The sequence below is a fragment of the Pseudophryne corroboree genome, chromosome 11, assembly GCF_028390025.1.
Source record: "Pseudophryne corroboree isolate aPseCor3 chromosome 11, aPseCor3.hap2, whole genome shotgun sequence".
NCBI classification, from domain to species: Eukaryota; Metazoa; Chordata; class Amphibia; order Anura; family Myobatrachidae; genus Pseudophryne; species Pseudophryne corroboree.
The window spans coordinates 54,869,302-54,889,358 of NC_086454.1; positions in this window are offsets into that span (position 1 = coordinate 54,869,302).

A 20,057-nucleotide genomic window follows, 5' to 3' on the forward strand; every position below is an offset into this window, starting at 1 on the left:
CAAATATACGTCATTGCTAGAGAACAAACTGACACAGAAGTTATTTAACTAATATGGTAATCAGGAATTAATAGGCTATGACACCATCTAAACTGCTGTGTAAATGAATTGATTAAAAAAATAGAAAAATTGTAATTACTATTTTACTGCGGGATGCAGTCAGTTTACCTCCAATCAAAATCCCGACGTTCAAAATCCCGACACCAATTGACCGATGGTCAAAATACCGACAAGGTCAAAATACCGACACAGACAAAATACCGACATTTAAAATACAGACAAGGTCAAAATACCGACATGTAAAATGCCGACAGGTCAAAATACCGACATGAGTTTTTCATGATTTTTTTCATTGAAACCGACTTGTTCATACTTTACCATCCCAGTGGACCTGGAGGGGGAATATAATAGTGTGCCGAGCGCAGCGAGGCACCGTGCCCGAAGCATGGCGAGCGCAGCGAGCCATGCGAGGGGACACGGTACACTTTATATGGTGTCCATGTTGATTTATGTCGACATACACACAAAACACGTCAAAAACTGCATGTCGGTATTTTGACCTGTCGGCATTTTACATGTCGGTATTTTGACCTTGTCGGTATTTTAAATGTCGGTATTTTGTCCGTGTCGGTATTTTGACCATCGGTCAATTGGTGTCCGGATTTTGAACGTCGGGATTTTGATTGGAGGTATTTCATACCGATCCCTTTACAGCTTCTCAAGGGCCTAACACACTGGGCAATTTTAACAACCAACGGTATTATCATTGATCGATTTTTCATCAACGATGTTTGCATACCCACTGGACGATATCTATGGCTGATTTGGACAATATGACAGTACATTACATCTATATCATTCAAATTGGCTTGCATGTATAAACAAGGATAGACCAAAGATGAACGACTGCTGCGATGCGCATTGTTCATCATTGGTACATCCACACTGGTCGATATGAACGATTTATCGTTTATTTGTGAATAATATTGTTCATATCTACCATCGTTACCTATAGGTGTGTAGTGCCTTTTACACTTCATTAAAGATCTAGGGGGGAGATGTGCCTAGCCTTGGAGAGTGATAAAGTAGCTGAGAGATAAAGAACCAGCCAATCGGCTCCTAACTTCCATGTTACAGGTTGTGTTTGAAAACTGACAGGAGCTGATTGGTTGGTACTTTATCCCTCTCCACTTTATTACTCTCCAAGGCTTAGTACATCTGCCTCAAAGTGACTTATGCAAAGTTGATCACAATTGTGCAAAAAATTACTGGCATATAATGGGCAGAATTCAATTGATTATCACACCTGTTCTCTCGTCTAAAGTGATGGGAGTTCGCGGGGGCAATATTCTATTGTATCACTGTATCGCACTGATCATGCCCATAAAGGGTAGGTTTAACCCCATATAGAAGCTAAACCCAAAGAAAGTGTTGAGTGTGATTCCAAAAATTGCTGTTCGGGCGCCAAAACAGGTCACTTTTTGCACATTTCAGCTCACCACCACTGGGTGGTACAAACTGAAATGCAGATGCCGGCAGCCATTCGCACCTGAATGTAGCTAGAATTGAATAGCCATCTAATGGCTGCCGGCAAATACAACATTTCAATCTTGTCCAATGTGTTCACTAAAAAAGCTACAAATAACAAGGTGCATGGAGATCAGCAAAAGTCGCATATGCCTCCAGTTTACGTAATTTGTTTTGCTAGCAAAAAATTACTCAGTTTTTAGGCATCAACACAACTTATTAGATAAATATGGCACATACTGCCCTCCAACCTGAGGAACTCACTGCTTTCAACTATGGGAGCCCCCATGTGTACAAATTTCATTGTAAGGGTATTACAGGAGGGAAACATTCTTCAACTGAAGAGATGCAACAAGACACGAGGACATGCACTGAGACTGGAGGGGGGGAGGTTCAGGGGAAATTTGATGAAAAATTACTTCACAGAAAGGGTAGTGGACAAGTGGAATAGCCTCCCATCAGAGGTGGTAAAGGCTAAGACAGTAGAGCAATTTAAACAAGCATGGGATAGGCATAAGGATATCCTTACAAATAAATAAGGATCAAATAAGGTTTGAGATAAAAATATGGTAAAAATAAGGGGCAGACTAGCATACCCTCCAGCTGTACCTTTTTGGTAGGTACAGTACATTTTTTTATGGTCTGTACGGATTTTTGGGTCTCCAAACTTCCATTGAAAGTATAGGAAAAGGGGTATGGCCAAGCCACCTTTACCCGTGATCACGCCCCCTTTTCAAATTTGTACCAATTTTAATGTGTCAAATGTTGGAGGGTATGGACTAGATGGGCCAAGTGTTTCTTATCTGCTGTCAAATTCTGTTTCTATGTAGAGCACATGGACTACTCTTACCCCTTCAATTAAAAACATATGTTTTCTGATGGTCACAGATGATTATCACAGATGACTATACCTACTAAAGGGCCATATCATATTTAAAGAGATGACTCTCCTCTTTAAAATGTGAGGAGTCATGTCCCTGGTCTCTATTCATTAAATTGTCTAGTGCAGAGGTTCTCAAACTCGGTCCTCAGGACCCCACACAGTGCATGTTTTGTAGGTCTCCTCACCGAATCACAAGTGAAATAATTAGCTCCACCTGTGGACCTTTTAAAATGTGTCAGTGAGTAATCAATACACCTGTGCACCTGCTGGGTGACCTGCAAAATATGCACTGTGTGGGGTCCTGAGGACCGAGTTTGAGAACCTGTGGTCTTGTGCATAAATGTTATTACTAGAGATGAGCGGGTTCGGATTTACTTGGTTATTAACGCCGGAATTATCGCAAGTTCTTTTTTTCTGGATTTTTCTTATTGGCTAACCAAAACATGTGACGTCCATGAGCCAATAAGGAGATTCGGGTAAATCCCAGTAAATCCGAACCCGCTCATCTTTAGTTATTACCTGGTGATCACACTAACCACCAGGCAATAATGTTTATGGGGGCACACAGTTTGTCTCTCTAATTATGATGATAGAGGAATTTTAAAGCAGGCGCTTCTATCCCCTGCATTACTTTTGTTTTTGTTTGGTTTTTCATGTAAGTGATGTTAGTAGCAATGGTCATGAAAGACACTGGTAATCACTAGCAATGGCGAAGATTATTATTATTTTTTTAGGGGACTCATCCTTGGCAGTTTTAAGGTATATGCAGAATTCCCAGTCATCCTCAACAGTGAAAACATTAATAAGCAGAAATAGGCAGATAAATACAATATTCCTCTTAATGGTACACAGTTATTAATACGCAGAGACACAACATGTTTTTATTGCTGCATATCAAAGTGATAGAAATGTTGTTATTTTTCCAATTTACCAAGAAAACAACATATGGGCAGCAGGGCTATGCTACATTGCTACTTAAATAGAAATAAAGTATTAAAATATATATATATATATATATATATATATATAGAGGTGGTGGGGTTCCCTAGGACCTAGGATGGATGGCTTCTCCTATCCTTATACACAAAGAACCAGGTGGCACTCCTTGGATTTTGCACAAGTGTACTCAAAGTGTATTAGGCAAATACAATAAAAGTGCTGGCATAGTAAAATTTGTAAAAGAAATATAATAAAAATTAATTAGTCTGTTTATTTGTTTGTCTGTCCAGCTATACATTCGGACAACCCGCACCAATTGGGATGAAACCAACCAAAGGTGGTCCAGTTGGCTCATGGCCGGGTTTTAGGGTGGTTAGAGTCCCGGCCTGACCCCGCTGCAGTTTGTGTTGGGCAGAACTTTGACCCAACGAGTCTATTCTGGGCCTGACACTGGATAGATTTGGAAGAAAACTTCATAGAGTTTCACATTGCATCCTAGAAGACATACTAGGGGGTTGAGGTTGGTCGGACCTTACAGTGGAATGCACCAGGCAGAATTATGACACAGAGAGCCTGTTCTGGGCCTTCCACTGGATTTTGAGGAAAACATCACAGAGTGATAATAGTAATATTGGATCACAGAATACATACTAAGGGGTCCCAGTCAGACCTCCCCCTGATGTATACTGGGCAGAACTTTAACCCGGAGAGCCTGTTCTGGATCTTCCACTGGATTTTGAGGAGAGTGGTGATATTGAATCCCAGAAGATATACTAGGGGGTTGGGGTTTCATTTGGACCTCCCATTAGTGTATACTGGGCAGCCTCTACTGGACCTTCCACTGGATGGAGTTTTATAAAAAACTTTAATGCACTGTAATAACTGACAGAAATGACCATAATTCAATTACCTTAAATAACTGTCAGAAACGGAATATGTTGTGCAGCAAAAGCCTTGGAATAGCCACATTCAGAGCAGAAGGGAAACTTAAAAACCATATTTCAATGGAAAAGTGATTATAAAACTGAACAGAAAGAAAATCTGGGGATCAGGACTACTGGTTACACCCCAAAAATGACACTGAGCAGCCTCATTGGCGATTTGGAAGAGCTACTAAGCTACTAAATATTTTGAATATAGTATGTTGACAGTTACTTTTAACTCATTGATAACTAATAACTGGAAAATGTAAACCCGACAATTAGGCAGGTGTGAAAAAAATGCTGCAAAGAAAGAATGCTTTCAAAAATAGAAGTGTTAATAGTTTATTTTTATCAATTAACAAAATGCACAGTGAATGTACAGACGAGAAATCTAAATCAAATAAATATTAAGTGCGACCGCCCTTTGCAAAACAGCATCAAATCTTCTAGGTACACTTGCACACAGTTTTTGAAGGAACTCAGCAGGAAGGTTGTTCCAAACATCTTGGAGAACCAACTGCAGATCTTCTGTGGATGCCGACTTGCTCAAATCCTTCTGTGTCTTCATGTTATCCTAGACAGACTCAATAATGTTAACATCAGTTCTCTGTGGGGGCCATATTATAACTCCAGGACTCCTTGTTCTTCTTTATGCTGAAGATAGTTCTTTATTACATTGGCTGTATGTTTGGGGTTGTTGTCCTGCTGCAGAATAAATTTGTAGCCAATCAGATGCCTCCCTGATGTTATTTCCTGATGGATAAGTACCTGCCTGTATTTCTCAGCATTAAGACACAAAGAAACATTGAGGACCGTAGACACAGTAATCAGCCAAGGAAACTTAGTGCATCAGATGAAAGGAACAGCATTCTGACTTCCAGCAGTGCCATCAGCTCAGAACTGGCAGAAACCAGTGGGATCTAGTTACACCCATGTACTGTTCGGAGAAGTCTGGCCAGAAGTGATCTTCATGGAAGAATTGCGTCCAAAATGCCATATCTTTGATCTAGAAACAAGGCCAAGCGACCCAACTATGCATGAAAACAGAGGAACTGGGGTGCAGAAAAATGGTAGAAGGTGCTCTGGGCTGATTATTGTAAGCTTGCAAGCAGGGCCTTCCTACCTCTATGACTGTTTGTTAATGCCCAGTTTTATTTTATAATTGTTGTTTCCAATTGTAAAGTACAACAGAATTTTCTGCGCTATATAAGAAACTGTTAATACTGTAAATTAATAATATATAAAATGAGTCAGAATTTGAAATATTTGACTGTAACAGAAGGCAGTTTGTTCACTGAAGGGCTGGAGAGTGGTATAATAATAATGAATGTCTGCAAGCAACAGTGAAGAAAGGTGGAGGTTCCTTGCAAGTCTGAGGCTACATTTCAACAAATGGGATTTGGTCAGGATAAATGGTGTCCTTAATGTTGAGAAATACAGGCAGGTACTTAACCATCATGGCAGTGGCGTAACTACTGCCCCCGCAGTCCTCGCGGTGGCTTGGGGGCGAGGGGCTGCGGGGGCGCCACTGATTACAGCAGACTGACATGCGGACGAGCGCCCGCATGTCAGTCTGCTTTCTCCTTCCCGCCGCCGCTTGTTGGAGGGACACGGACGGCACAGCGTGTGCCTCTCCTGTGTCCCTCCTGCATCATCTCCGGCGGCCGCGGGTCTAATAGGGGGAAGTGCCGTCCGTGAGCTCTAATTGGCTCACGGACGGCACTTCCCCCTATTAGACCCGCGGCCGCCGGAGATGATGCAGCAGGAGGGACACAGGAGAGGCGATCTGTGCCCTCCGTGTCCCTCCAATAGGCGGCGGCGGCGACGGCGGCACTGGGGGGAATATCTGGCACTGGGGGGGGGGATGTCTGGCACTGGGGCATATATGGCACTGGGGGGGAGATGTCTGGCACTAGGGGGGATATCTGGCACTGGGGCATATATGGCACTGGGGGGGAGATGTCTGGCACTAGGGGGGATATCTGGCACTGGGGCATATATGGCACTGGGGGGGGATATCTGGCACTGGGGGGGGATGTCTGGCACTGGGGGGGATATCTGGCACTGGGGGGGATATCTGGCACTGGGGGGGGATGTCTGGCACTGGGGCATATATGGCACTGGGGGGGGATGTCTGGCACTGGGGGGATATCTGGCACTGGGGGGGGGATGTCTGGCACTGGGGCATATATGGCACTGGGGGGGGATGTCTGGCACTGGGGGGGGATGTCTGGCACTAGGGGGGATATCTGGCACTGGGGGAATATCTGGCACTGGGGGAATATGTGGCACTGGGGGGGAATATATGGCACTGGCGGCATATCTGGCACGGGGGGAATATCTGGCACTGGGGGCATATGTGGCACTGGGGGGGAATATCTGGCACTGGGGGCATATGTGGCACTGGGGGGGGTATATGTGTACCTGGCACATGGGGGGGGCTATATTTGGCACCGGGGGCATGTGAGTACCTGGCACCGTGGGGGAATATCTGGCACTGGGGTCATATGTGGCACTGGGAGCACAGCCCTAGCAACAAGGACTACCTCCTAGCAACGAGCATGACACCCAGTGCATGAAACACCTGACAACGAGCATGACACCCAGTGCATGAAACACCTGGCAACGAGCATGACACCCAGTGCATGAAACCCCTGACAACGAGAAGGTAATTGAAAAGTAATTAGAAGCCTTACTGTAGGACTTAATGTGTAATGGGCATTACGGTGTGTGGCATAATGTATCACGGACATTGCGGTGTGTGTCATAATGTGTCAGGCATTACCGTGTGTGGTATACTATATCACGGGCATTGTGGTATGTGGTATAATGTCTCAGGGTCATTGCAGTGTGGCATAATACATAACGGGCATTGCGGTGTGTGGCATAGGGTATAACGGGCAGGGCATTGCGGTATGTGTCACAGGCATTACGGTGTATGGTATACTATATCACGGGCATTGTGGTATAATGTCTCAAGGTCATTGCGGTGTGTGTCATAATGTGTCACAGGCATTGTATGTGCTATAATGTATCAGGGGCATTGCAGTGTGTAGCATAATGTATAACGGGCATTGCGATTCCTGTCATAATGTGTCGGGGGCATTACGGTGTGTGGCATAATGTGTCACAGGCATTACGGTGTGTGGCATAATGTGTCACAGGCATTACGGTGTGTGGCATAATGTGTCAGGGGCATTATGGTGTGTGGCATAATGTGTCATGTGCATTATTGTGTGTGGAATAATGTCTAAGGGCCATTGCAGTATGTGGCATAATGTATACTGGGCATTACTATAAGGAGGAAAAATGACAAATAATGTAAGGGGCATGAATCAGGATTATTTTTCTTTCCTGTGGTGGCTAACGTCTGGGCGTGCAGGTTGCAAAACTGGGGTATAAGGTAGTCTTTTCCTGCAATACCACGCCCCTTTATGAGAAACCACGCCCATTCCAATAAAACCACGCCCCTTTTTTTGCAGCGCGCGCCGAAGGCGCGCGCATATTTATCCCTTTCTTGCTCCCAATTATGCGGCGGGTGGGGGGGGGGGGGGCGCCAAAGAATTTTTTGGCTTGGGGGAGAAAAATTTCTAGTTACGCCACTGCATCATGCAATACAATCAGAGAAGCATCTGATTGGTTCCACATTTATTTTGCAACAGGACAACGACCCCAAACATGCAGCCCTTGTCATCTTTAGCGTAAAGAAGAGCAAGGAGTCCTGGAAGTGATGATATTGCCACCACAGAGCACGGATCTTAACATCATCGAGTTTGCCTGGGATTACATGAAGAGACAGAAGTATTTGAGCAAGCCTACATCCACAGAAGATCTGTGGTTAGTTATCCAAGATACAGTATTTGGAACAACCTTCCTGCTAAGTTCCTTCAAAAGCTGTTTGCTAGAGTACCTAGAACTGATACTGTTTTGAAGGCAAAGGGTGGTCACAACAAATATTGATTTGATTTAGATGTCTCTTCTGTCCATTCACTGTTCATTTTGTTAATTGATAAAAATTAATTATTTACACTTTTTCTTTTTTTAAATCATTCCTACTTTGCAGCTTTTCTTCCCACACCTGCATAAGGGGCATAATTATAATGAAAAAATTTGTGAAATTAATATTTTATTTTTCAATTCTCACACTTTCATTTCACATTTTTTCACTATTCATCATGCCTTTCTAATAAAAATATCACTTCCGAAAAACTGCTATTTTTGCAAAGCAGTTTTTCGAAAGAATGATATTTTCCCCACTGCAGCTCAGGTATCCATAAGGACGTCCTCACCAGAGGTGTCACTAGGGTTGGTGTCACCCGGTGTGGTAACTCACGGTGTCACCCCCCATGCCACCCTCCCGTATCACAATACACGGAACCCTTAGTTATGTTTTTGTACTAGTTTTCACATTATAACACACAGAATGAGTCAAAAATCACATTATAGCACACTGCATGAGCCAAAATTCACATTTTAGCACACGGCATAAGCCGAAATTCACATTATAGCACACTGAATGAGCCGAAATTCACATTATAGCACACGGTATGAGCCGAAATTCACATTATAGCATACTGTATGAGCCGAAATTCACATTACAGTACACTGAATGAGCAGAAATTCACATTACAGCACACGGTTTAAGCCGAAATTCACATTATAGCACACTGTATGACACAAAATTCAGGGAGAGTGACAGCAGGGACAGGGACAGAGAGACAAGGAAAGTGACAGCAGGAGCAGGGAGAGTGACAGCAGGGACATAGGAACAGGGAGAGTGACAGATTGACTGGGAAAGTGACAACAGGGACAGGGAGAGTGACAGATGGACAGGGAAAGTGACAGCAGGGACATAGGGACAGAGAGAGGGACAGCAAGGGCACATAGTAGGGACTAGGGCGAGAGAAAGGCAGCAGGGTAAGATTACCTATTTAGCAGCGGCGGTGCTGAGGATGCTGTGGTCTGCGGGGCGGTGGATGAGATGGCTGTGATTGGCATGGTGCAGAGGAGGCGGAGGTGCAGAGAAGGACTGAGGGCAACGGTGGGGTGGCTGAGGGCAGCGCCGGTGTAGTGGAGGAGGAGGCAGAGGGCGGCGGCGGTGCAAGGAGGAGGAGGCTGTGGTCGGCAGCACTGCAGCTCCTATGACCGCGGCGCTACTATTTTGCGGACCGGCAGCCAATCAGGAGCGGCCGCGTGGCAAGAGCTCAATGTGGCGGCGGAGGTATTCAGACTCATACATACATATATATATATATATATATATATATATATATATATATATATATATATATATATACACACACACACACACACTCAAAACATTTTTTTTTATTCAAAACATTTTTTTTTACTCAAGTAATAATGGTTTATAATGTAATTGTAAACTGTAAAACATTGAATCAAACATACACACCCTCTCTCAGCTGAAACAGCTCACAGCCAGCCAGAGAAGAAGGCAATGAGGTGCGCACTTTAGTCCCTGCAGTACAGCTCCCTCTGGTAACGGCCGTCCTCCCTGCCCAGCAAAGTCTCCTCCCATTCTCCCTCCCAGCAAGGCATGCGGTGCAGGCGTGCGTATGACGTCACTCGTGACGTACAGCACCCGGCAACAGTTTATAGCTCATCACCATGGTGATAGTAGTACGGACCCGGTCACCGTGGCGCCGCGGCGGTGTACAGGCGGGCCGGTGTGTATATCACCGCTGTCCGGTGATGAAGTCGGCGGGGGTGCGGTGCTGGGGAGGAATAAGTGTGGGTGCAGCCGCAGACGTATCTGTGGATGGGTGTGCAGCTCTTTTTGGTGTCACCCCATTGAAGGGTGACACCTGGGTGCGGGCCGCACCCCCCGCACCCCCCTCATGACGCCTCTGGTCCTCACACTGCATATGCGCATTTACTGTAACTTTTTTCCCTGTCCAAGTCCCCCCACTCTGGTATCTTATTGCTGGGTCTGTCCAGTTGCAGAAGTCACGCTTCAGCCGTGGCTCCACCTCCCCCGGCTTGCACTTTATTGCTGAAAGCTAGCCCAAATCTAGGAGGGACAGGGCCACTTAAATTGGGACTTTTGGAGAATATGCAATACTGCTTGAATGTTGCTAGTGTTCATAACATTCCTCTATGTGGAAAAAAATTAATAAAATCTGAATATTTTGCTCAAAACAATACAGTTTACAGAATAATGTATACAATATATGGTTTTCAGTTAGCTTCATGGGTTTGAGAATAAAATAAGCATATAAAAATATTTTAAACTTCAAAAAGAAAGGAGACTCTACATCTGATAATTGGGTTGATATAACAAGCAGTGAAAAGACTGGAGAAGTAAACCAGTGAGAAAGTTACCCATAGCAACGAGAGATGAGCGGATTCGGATCTCCGAGATCCGAACCCCCCGAACTTCACGATCCGAGCCGGGAACCGAGTCCGGCTCGGGACTTACCGCCAGACTCTGTTGTGAACATAAAGGTACATTGGCCTTGTCTTGTATGCTGTAAAAATACAGGGGTGCTGTGAAAATAAATGTACAGTGGCTCTGTCCTGTTTACTGTTCTGTGTGCTGTAATAATAAAGGGGTGCTGTCTTGTAAAATGGAAAACAAAAATTTGGAGGAAAAAATAGTGAATGATCAGGAACCACTTCCAGTTGCTAGTACTAGTGCTGAAGCTGCTGCTGCCCCCAGTCAGGACATTGACGATGCAATTCCATCAACATCGTCTGCCCAATGTCATAGAGGGCATGTAAAATCCAAGAAAAAAATGAATAACCAAAAAAAAAAAAAAAAAAAAGAGATCTGATAAGAAACTTCAAATTCACAACACGAAGTGGCAAGGAAAGGCCAAGGCCTTGGCCTATGATCATGACTGGTAGTTCAGCTTCTCGTGAAGATGGAAGCTCTCCTCTCTCTCGAAAAATTAAAAAAATACATTTGTTAAAGCACAGGAAAAAACAACTGTGTGTTCAGAGATATCACAGATCCCCAGGGAGAGTCCAAGTGCATGCTCAGACTGGCCTTCCGGGGTTCCGGTGGATCCACCGGTGGGTCACGATCGTTTGTAGCCATGCCCACTTCTACAGGGGGCAGGGCTTAGCAGTCAGCAGGCTCCATTTCCAGGGGAGCGTCTGCGGATGTAGCAGACTGACGTTGCGCAGTGTTATGACTAGAGATGAGCGGGTTCGGTTTCTCTGAATCCGAACCCGCCAGAACTTCATGTTTTTTTTCACGGGTCCGAGCGACTCGGATCTTCCCGCCTTGCTCGGTTAACCCGAGCGCGCCCGAACGTCATCATGACGCTGTCGGATTCTCGCGAGACTCGGATTCTATATAAGGAGCCGCGCGTCGCCGCCATTTTCACACGTGCATTGAGATTGATAGGGAGAGGACGTGGCTGGTGTCCTCTCCGTTTAGAATAGATTAGAGAGACACTTGATTTACTAATTTTGGGGAGCATTAGGAGTACTCAGTACAGTGCAGAGTTTTGCTGATAGTGACCACCAGTTTTATTTATAATCCGTTCTCTGCCTGAAAAAAGCGATACACAGCACACAGTGACTCAGTCACATACCATATCTGTGTGCACTGCTCAGGCTCAGGCCAGTGTGCTGCATCATCTATTATCTATATATAATATTATATATATCTGTCTGACTGCTCAGCTCACACAGCTTATAATTGTGGGGGAGACTGGGGAGCACTACTGCAGTGCCAGTTATAGGTTATAGCAGGAGCCAGGAGTACATAATATATTATATAGTGAGTGACCACCAGACACACAGTGCAGTTTATTTAATATATCCGTTCTCTGCCTGAAAAAAGCGATACACACAGTGACTCAGTCAGTCACATACCATATCTGTGTGCACTGCTCAGGCTCAGGCCAGTGTGCTGCATCATCTATATATATTATATATCTGTCTGACTGCTCAGCTCACACAGCTTATAATTGTGGGGGAGACTGGGGAGCACTACTGCAGTGCCAGTTATAGGTTATAGCAGGAGCCAGGAGTACATAATATTATATTAAAACAGTGCACACTTTTGCTGCAGGAGTGCCACTGCCAGTGTGACTAGTGACCAGTGACCTGACCACCAGTATATATAATATTAGTAGTATACTATCTCTTTATCAACCAGTCTATATTAGCAGCAGACACAGTACAGTGCGGTAGTTCACGGCTGTGGCTACCTCTGTGTCGGCACTCGGCAGCCCGTCCATAATTGTATATACCACCTAACCGTGGTTTTTTTTTTTTCTTTCTTTATACATACATACTAGTTACGAGTATACTATCTCTTTATCAACCAGTCTATATATTAGCAGCAGACACAGTACAGTGCGGTAGTTCACGGCTGTGGCTACCTCTGTGTCGGCACTCGGCAGCCCGTCCATAATTGTATATACCACCTAACCGTGGTTTTTTTTTCTTTCTTTATACATACATACATACATACATACATACTAGTTACGAGTATACTATCTCTTTATCAACCAGTCTATATATTAGCAGCAGACACAGTACAGTGCGGTAGTTCACGGCTGTGGCTACCTCTGTGTCGGCACTCGGCAGCCCGTCCATAATTGTATATACCACCTAACCGTGGTTTTTTTTTCTTTCTTTATACATACATACTAGTTACGAGTATACTATCTCTTTATCAACCAGTCTATATATTAGCAGCAGACACAGTACAGTGCGGTAGTTCACGGCTGTGGCTACCTCTGTGTCGGCACTCGGCAGCCCGTCCATAATTGTATATACCACCTAACCGTGGTTTTTTTTTCTTTCTTTATACATACATACTAGTTACGAGTATACTATCTCTTTATCAACCAGTCTATATATTAGCTGCAGACACAGTACAGTGCGGTAGTTCACGGCTGTGGCTACCTCTGTGTCGGCACTCGGCAGCCCGTCCATAATTGTATATACCACCTAACCGTGGTTTTTTTTTTCTTTCTTTATACATACATACTAGTTACGAGTATACTATCTCTTTATCAACCAGTCTATATATTAGCAGCAGACACAGTACAGTGCGGTAGTTCACGGCTGTGGCTACCTCTGTGTCGGCACTCGGCAGCCCGTCCATAATTGTATACTAGTATCCAATCCATCCATCTCCATTGTTTACCTGAGGTGCCTTTTAGTTGTGCCTATTAAAATATGGAGAACAAAAATGTTGAGGTTCCAAAATTAGGGAAAGATCAAGATCCACTTCCACCTCGTGCTGAAGCTGCTGCCACTAGTCATGGCCGAGACGATGAAATGCCAGCAACGTCGTCTGCCAAGGCCGATGCCCAATGGCATAGTACAGAGCATGTCAAAACCAAAACACCAAATATCAGTAAAAAAAGGACTCCAAAACCTAAAATAAAATTGTCGGAGGAGAAGCGTAAACTTGCCAATATGCCATTTACCACACGGAGTGGCAAGGAACGGCTGAGGCCCTGGCCTATGTTCATGGCTAGTGGTTCAGCTTCACGTGAGGATGGAAGCACTCAGCCTCTCGCTAGAAAACTGAAAAGACTCAAGCTGGCAAAAGCACCGCAAAGAACTGTGCGTTCTTTGAAATCCCAAATCCACAAGGAGAGTCCAATTGTGTCGGTTGCGATGCCTGACCTTCCCAACACTGGACGTGAAGAGCATGCGCCTTCCACCATTTGCACGCCCCCTGCAAGTGCTGGAAGGAGCACCCGCAGTCCAGTTCCTGATAGTCAGATTGAAGATGTCAGTGTTGAAGTACACCAGGATGAGGAGGATATGGGTGTTGCTGGCGCTGGGGAGGAAATTGACCAGGAGGATTCTGATGGTGAGGTGGTTTGTTTAAGTCAGGCACCCGGGGAGACACCTGTTGTCCGTGGGAGGAATATGGCCGTTGACATGCCAGGTGAAAATACCAAAAAAAATCAGCTCTTCGGTGTGGAGGTATTTCACCAGAAATGCGGACAACAGGTGTCAAGCCGTGTGTTCCCTTTGTCAAGCTGTAATAAGTAGGGGTAAGGACGTTAACCACCTCGGAACATCCTCCCTTATACGTCACCTGCAGCGCATTCATAATAAGTCAGTGACAAGTTCAAAAACTTTGGGTGACAGCGGAAGCAGTCCACTGACCAGTAAATCCCTTCCTCTTGTAACCAAGCTCACGCAAACCACCCCACCAACTCCCTCAGTGTCAATTTCCTCCTTCCCCAGGAATGCCAATAGTCCTGCAGGCCATGTCACTGGCAATTCTGACGAGTCCTCTCCTGCCTGGGATTCCTCCGATGCATCCTTGCGTGTAACGCCTACTGCTGCTGGCGCTGCTGTTGTTGCTGCTGGGAGTCGATGGTCATCCCAGAGGGGAAGTCGTAAGCCCACTTGTACTACTTCCAGTAAGCAATTGACTGTTCAACAGTCCTTTGCGAGGAAGATGAAATATCACAGCAGTCATCCTGCTGCAAAGCGGATAACTGTAGCCTTGACAACTATGTTGGTGTTAGACGTGCGTCCGGTATCCGCCGTTAGTTCACAGGGAACTAGACAATTTATTGAGGCAGTGTGCCCCCGTTACCAAATACCATCTAGGTTCCACTTCTCTAGGCAGGCGATACCGAGAATGTACACGGACGTCAGAAAAAGACTCACCAGTGTCCTAAAAATGCAGTTGTACCACGTACAGAAGACTGGAGCACCACCAAAAACTACTGAACCTGCCCTGCCATCATCTGAAGCAAGAAGTGGTAACGAGGTGGAATTCAACCCTCTATATGCTTCAGAGGTTGGAGGAGCAGCAAAAGGCCATTCAAGCCTATACAATTGAGCACGATATAGTAGGTGGAATGCACCTGTCTCAAGTGCAGTGGAGAATGATTTCAACGTTGTGCAAGGTTCTGATGCCCTTTGAACTTGCCACACGTGAAGTCAGTTCAGACACTGCCAGCCTGAGTCAGGTCATTCCCCTCATCAGGCTTTTGCAGAAGAAGCTGGAGGCATTGAAGAAGGAGCTAAAAGGGAGCGATTCCGCTAGGCATGTGGGACTTGTGGATGCAGCCCTTAATTCGCTTAACAAGGATTCACGGGTGGTCAATCTGTTGAAATCAGAGCACTACATTTTGGCCACCGTGCTCGATCCTAGATTTAAAGCCTACCTTGGATCTCTCTTTCCGGCAGACACAGGTCTGCTGGGGTTGAAAGACCTGCTGGTGACAAAATTGTCAAGTCAAGCGGAACGCGACCTGTCAACATCTCCTCCTTCACATTCTCCCGCAACTGGGGGTGCGAGGAAAAGGCTCAGAATTCCGAGCCCACCCGCTGGCGGTGATGCAGGGCAGTCTGGAGCGACTGCTGATGCTGACATCTGGTCCGGACTGAAGGACCTGACAACGATTACGGACATGTCGTCTACTGTCACTGCATATGATTCTCTCAACATTGATAGAATGGTGGAGGATTATATGAGTGACCGCATCCAAGTAGGCACGTCACACAGTCCGTACTTATACTGGCAGGAAAAAGAGGCAATTTGGAGGCCCTTGCACAAACTGGCTTTATTCTACCTAAGTTGCCCTCCCACAAGTGTGTACTCCGAAAGAGTGTTTAGTGCCGCCGCTCACCTTGTCAGCAATCGGCGTACGAGGTTACATCCAGAAAATGTGGAGAAGATGATGTTCATTAAAATGAATTATAATCAATTCCTCCGCAGAGACATTGACCAGCAGCAATTGCCTCCACAAAGTACACAGGGAGCTGAGATGGTGGATTCCAGTGGGGACGAATTGATAATCTGTGAGGAGGGGGATGTACACGGTGATATATCGGAGGGTGAAGATGAGGTGGACATCTTGCCTCTGTAGAGCCAGTTTGTGCAAGGAGAGATTAATTGCTTCTTTTTTGGGGGGGGGGTCCAAACCAACCCGTCATATCAGTCACAGTCGTGTGGCAGACCCTGTCACTGAAATGATGGGTTGGTTAAAGTGTGCATGTCCTGTTTTGTTTATACAACATAAGGGTGGGTGGGAGGGCCCAAGGACAATTCCATCTTGCACCTCTTTTTTCTTTTCTTTTTCTTTGCATCATGTGCTGATTGGGGAGGGTTTTTTGGAAGGGACATCCTGCGTGACACTGCAGTGCCACTCCTAGATGGGCCCGGTGTTTGTGTCGGCCACTAGGGTCGCTTATCTTACTCACACAGTCAGCTACCTCATTGCGCCTCTTTTTTTCTTTGCGTCATGTGCTGTTTGGGGAGGGTTTTTTGGAAGGGACATCCTGCGTGACACTGCAGTGCCACTCCTAGATGGGCCCGGTGTTTGTGTCGGCCACTAGGGTCGCTTATCTTACTCACACAGCGACCTCGGTGCAAATTTTAGGACTAAAAATAATATTGTGAGGTATTCAGAATAGACTGAAAATGAGTGGAAATTATGGTTTTTGAGGTTAATAATACTTTGGGATCAAAATGACCCCCAAATTCTATGATTTAAGCTGTTTTTTAGTGTTTTTTGAAAAAAACACCCGAATCCAAAACACACCCGAATCCGACAAAAAAAATTCGGTGAGGTTTTGCCAAAACGCGTTCGAACCCAAAACACGGCCGCGGAACCGAACCCAAAACCAAAACACAAAACCCGAAAAATTTCAGGCGCTCATCTCTAGTTATGACGTCACGCTGCACTGCACCACACTATCAGGAGGATCCCGCCATAGTCCGGAGGAGGAAGCACACCATGGAGCTGATGAGTGCATGCAGTGGGCAGCGGGCGGGTCGTGGCTCCCAATACAGCAGTGAATGGCAGGGGAGGCGCGCAGCTCCTCAGACATTTCCCTTCCCGGGCGGCTGGCTGCGTCCGATGCAGTGTCTCCTGAGTGACTGCAGGTACAGCATGTGAGGGGGTGCCGGAGGTGGTGGCTGGTCAGGTGGGAGGATCGGGTATGGGGGCATCTTTAATACATGATGCTGGCCGGGTGAGCACTCTCTGACCCAGCGGGAACGGGTAGAGTCTATATTAAATTATTGTTGCTGTTGTGAAAGCGATGTGTACAGTATACAGTATGTATATTGTTTGTGTGTGTCGGCTGTGTTTCCTGTGTGTTTGGATGCTACTGTGTGTGTCTATAGACTGTGTGTTACGTGTGTGTATTTAAGTATGTAGTGTATATGTAGGCTATGTGTGTGTCATCTGTGTGTGTATGCTGTGTGTGCATTTGTAAGTATGACATGGGTTTGTGTATGTCTCCTGTGTGTATGTATGCAATGTGTGTGTGTATGTGTGCTACATGTTAGGCGATATTTACTTAGTAAACACCCCTTAGAGTGGCGGACACCGTTTTTGCTGAATCTACAGTGTGTGTGTGTATATATATGTGTATATATATATATATATATATATATATATATATATATATATATATATATATATATATATATATAAAGACAATAAATACAGAGTGCGCTAAGACAGTACAACTGGTTGACAATTAGTCGCTTCCAGATTCAAGGAATGGACTTCTCTTGAGTTCTTTAATCCCTTAGGAAGCTCCTGATTGAGGCCTAAAGAAAAACCCTCTCACCAGAGAGAAATCACCCGACAAAAATACACAGTTTAGTAAAAGAAGATACTTTATGTAAAATGATCTTTAATCCATAATCAAAAAGGATTTTTTTACATTATAAAACATAATAAAATAACATAACAATGTTTGGTATACACACCAAAATGCTTATGATGTTATAATAACAATCCTCTTCACCTTACGGTGTGAGCTCTTGGAGGAATAGTCACAGCTAAGGGATAATGTACAATAATTGATAAACCCTACAGGTTTCGTCCAGTCGGACTTCTTCAGGCGTATAGTCCGACTGGACAAAATGCGTAGGGTTTATCAATTATTGTACACTATCCCTTTGCTGTGACTATTCCTCCAAGAGCTCACACCACTCAGCCTCAGTGCAGGAAGGGTATTTTTGTTATATATATATATATATATATATATATATATATATATACGCACACACACACACACACACACACACACACACACACACACACAGTGTGTGTGTAAACCTTCCCCCCCATTATATTCTGTGTTGGCCCCAGCTCCCTGTATAGTGTGAATTGCAGGGGGGGGGGGGCATCCCGGCTCCCAGCCTCCCAGCCCTCTGTATAGTGTGGCCAAAATACAGTGAACGGCAGGAGGGCCCGTGGCTCCCTGTATAGTGCAGCCAATACAGCAGTCAAAGGCGGAGGGGGGTTCTTCCCGGCTGCCAGCTCCCTGTACAGTGTGACTAATATACAGTGAGCAGCAGGGGGGGCATCCTGGCTCCCAGCTCTCTGGATAGTGTGACCAATATACAGTAAACGGCAGGGGGGGCGTGGCTCCCTGTATAGTGCAGCCAATTTTTTTTCCTTTATATACTATGCTGGGTGGCTCTTATAATGGCTAGCCACTCCTCTCTGGTCAGGTGGCCACACCCCTTTCACCATATGGCAATGCCCCTTGGTGCACCCATATGATTGCATTTCCCTGGTGGGCCCTTCATGCCCCAGTACGACACTGTCCAAGTGTGTCCGCGGTTGCAATGTCTATGCCTGACCTACCCAAGACTGCATGGGAAGAGGAGGCTCCTACCACCATTTGCACGCCCCCTGCAAGTGCTGGGTGGAGCACTGCCAGCACAGTTGCTGATATTGAGATTGAGGATGTCACTCTAAACGTACACCAGGATGAGGAGGATATTGGTGAAGCTGGCAGTGAGGAGGAAGTTGATGATGAGGATTCTGATGGTGATTTGGTTTGTTTGAATAATGCACCAGTGGAGACAGTTGGCCATGGGATGAAAAAGCCCATTGTCATGCCTGGGCAAAATACCAAAAAAATCCACCTCTTCGGTGTGGAATTATTTCTATGTGATGATGAGGATGTACTGTAAACACTGAAAGGGGTGAGGAATCGGAGGATGAGGATGACATCTTGCCTCTGTAGAGCCAGTTTGTGAAAGGAGAGATGAATTGCTTCTTTTTTTAGATTAATTGCTCTTTTTTATGGGGGCCCAAACAAACCAATCATTTCAAGCACAGTTGTGTGGCAGACCCTGTTGCTGAAATAACTGGTTAGTTAAAGTGTGCATGTCCTGTTTATACAACATAAGTGTGGGTGGGAGGGCCCAAGGACAATTCCATCTTGCATGTTTTTTCTTTGTCTGCCACATCATTCCAGGGGTGCTGCCCTATATGGGGTGCTGCCCCTATGCCCTATAAGTCCAGGGGTGCTGCCCCACTGCTGTTTAAATCCAGGGATGCTGTTGCCTGTCTGCTGTGCTGTGTAATTCTCCAGTGGTGCTGCCTTTGCTGTATAACTCCAGGGGTGTTGCCTATCTGCTGTATAAATCCAGGGGTGCTGCCTATCTGCTGTATAAGTTCAGAGGTGCTGCCTTATAAATCCAGGGGTGCTGCTGTACTTGGTTTTAATTAAAGCTTACAGCAGAATATGAAGCAAGCTTCAACATCACAACTAGATTTGTGAAAACATATAGCCGCAAAGGTGGAAATGGAAATTGCAATTTTGAAGAAGTGTTTTCCAATAAAATAAGGATTGACCATATTCGTGGCCAAAGTCTGTCAGACTCAGAAGAGACAGAATCATAACCCAGCGGAACGTTTGCAGACGATACCAAATTGTGTAAGGTTATAAATATGGAGAGAGATGGTGAGTGTCTTCAGAATGACTTAGTTAAACTGGAAGCATGGGCAGCAAAATGGAGAATGAGCTTCAATACAGACAAGTGTAAGGTAATGCACTTTGGTAGCAAG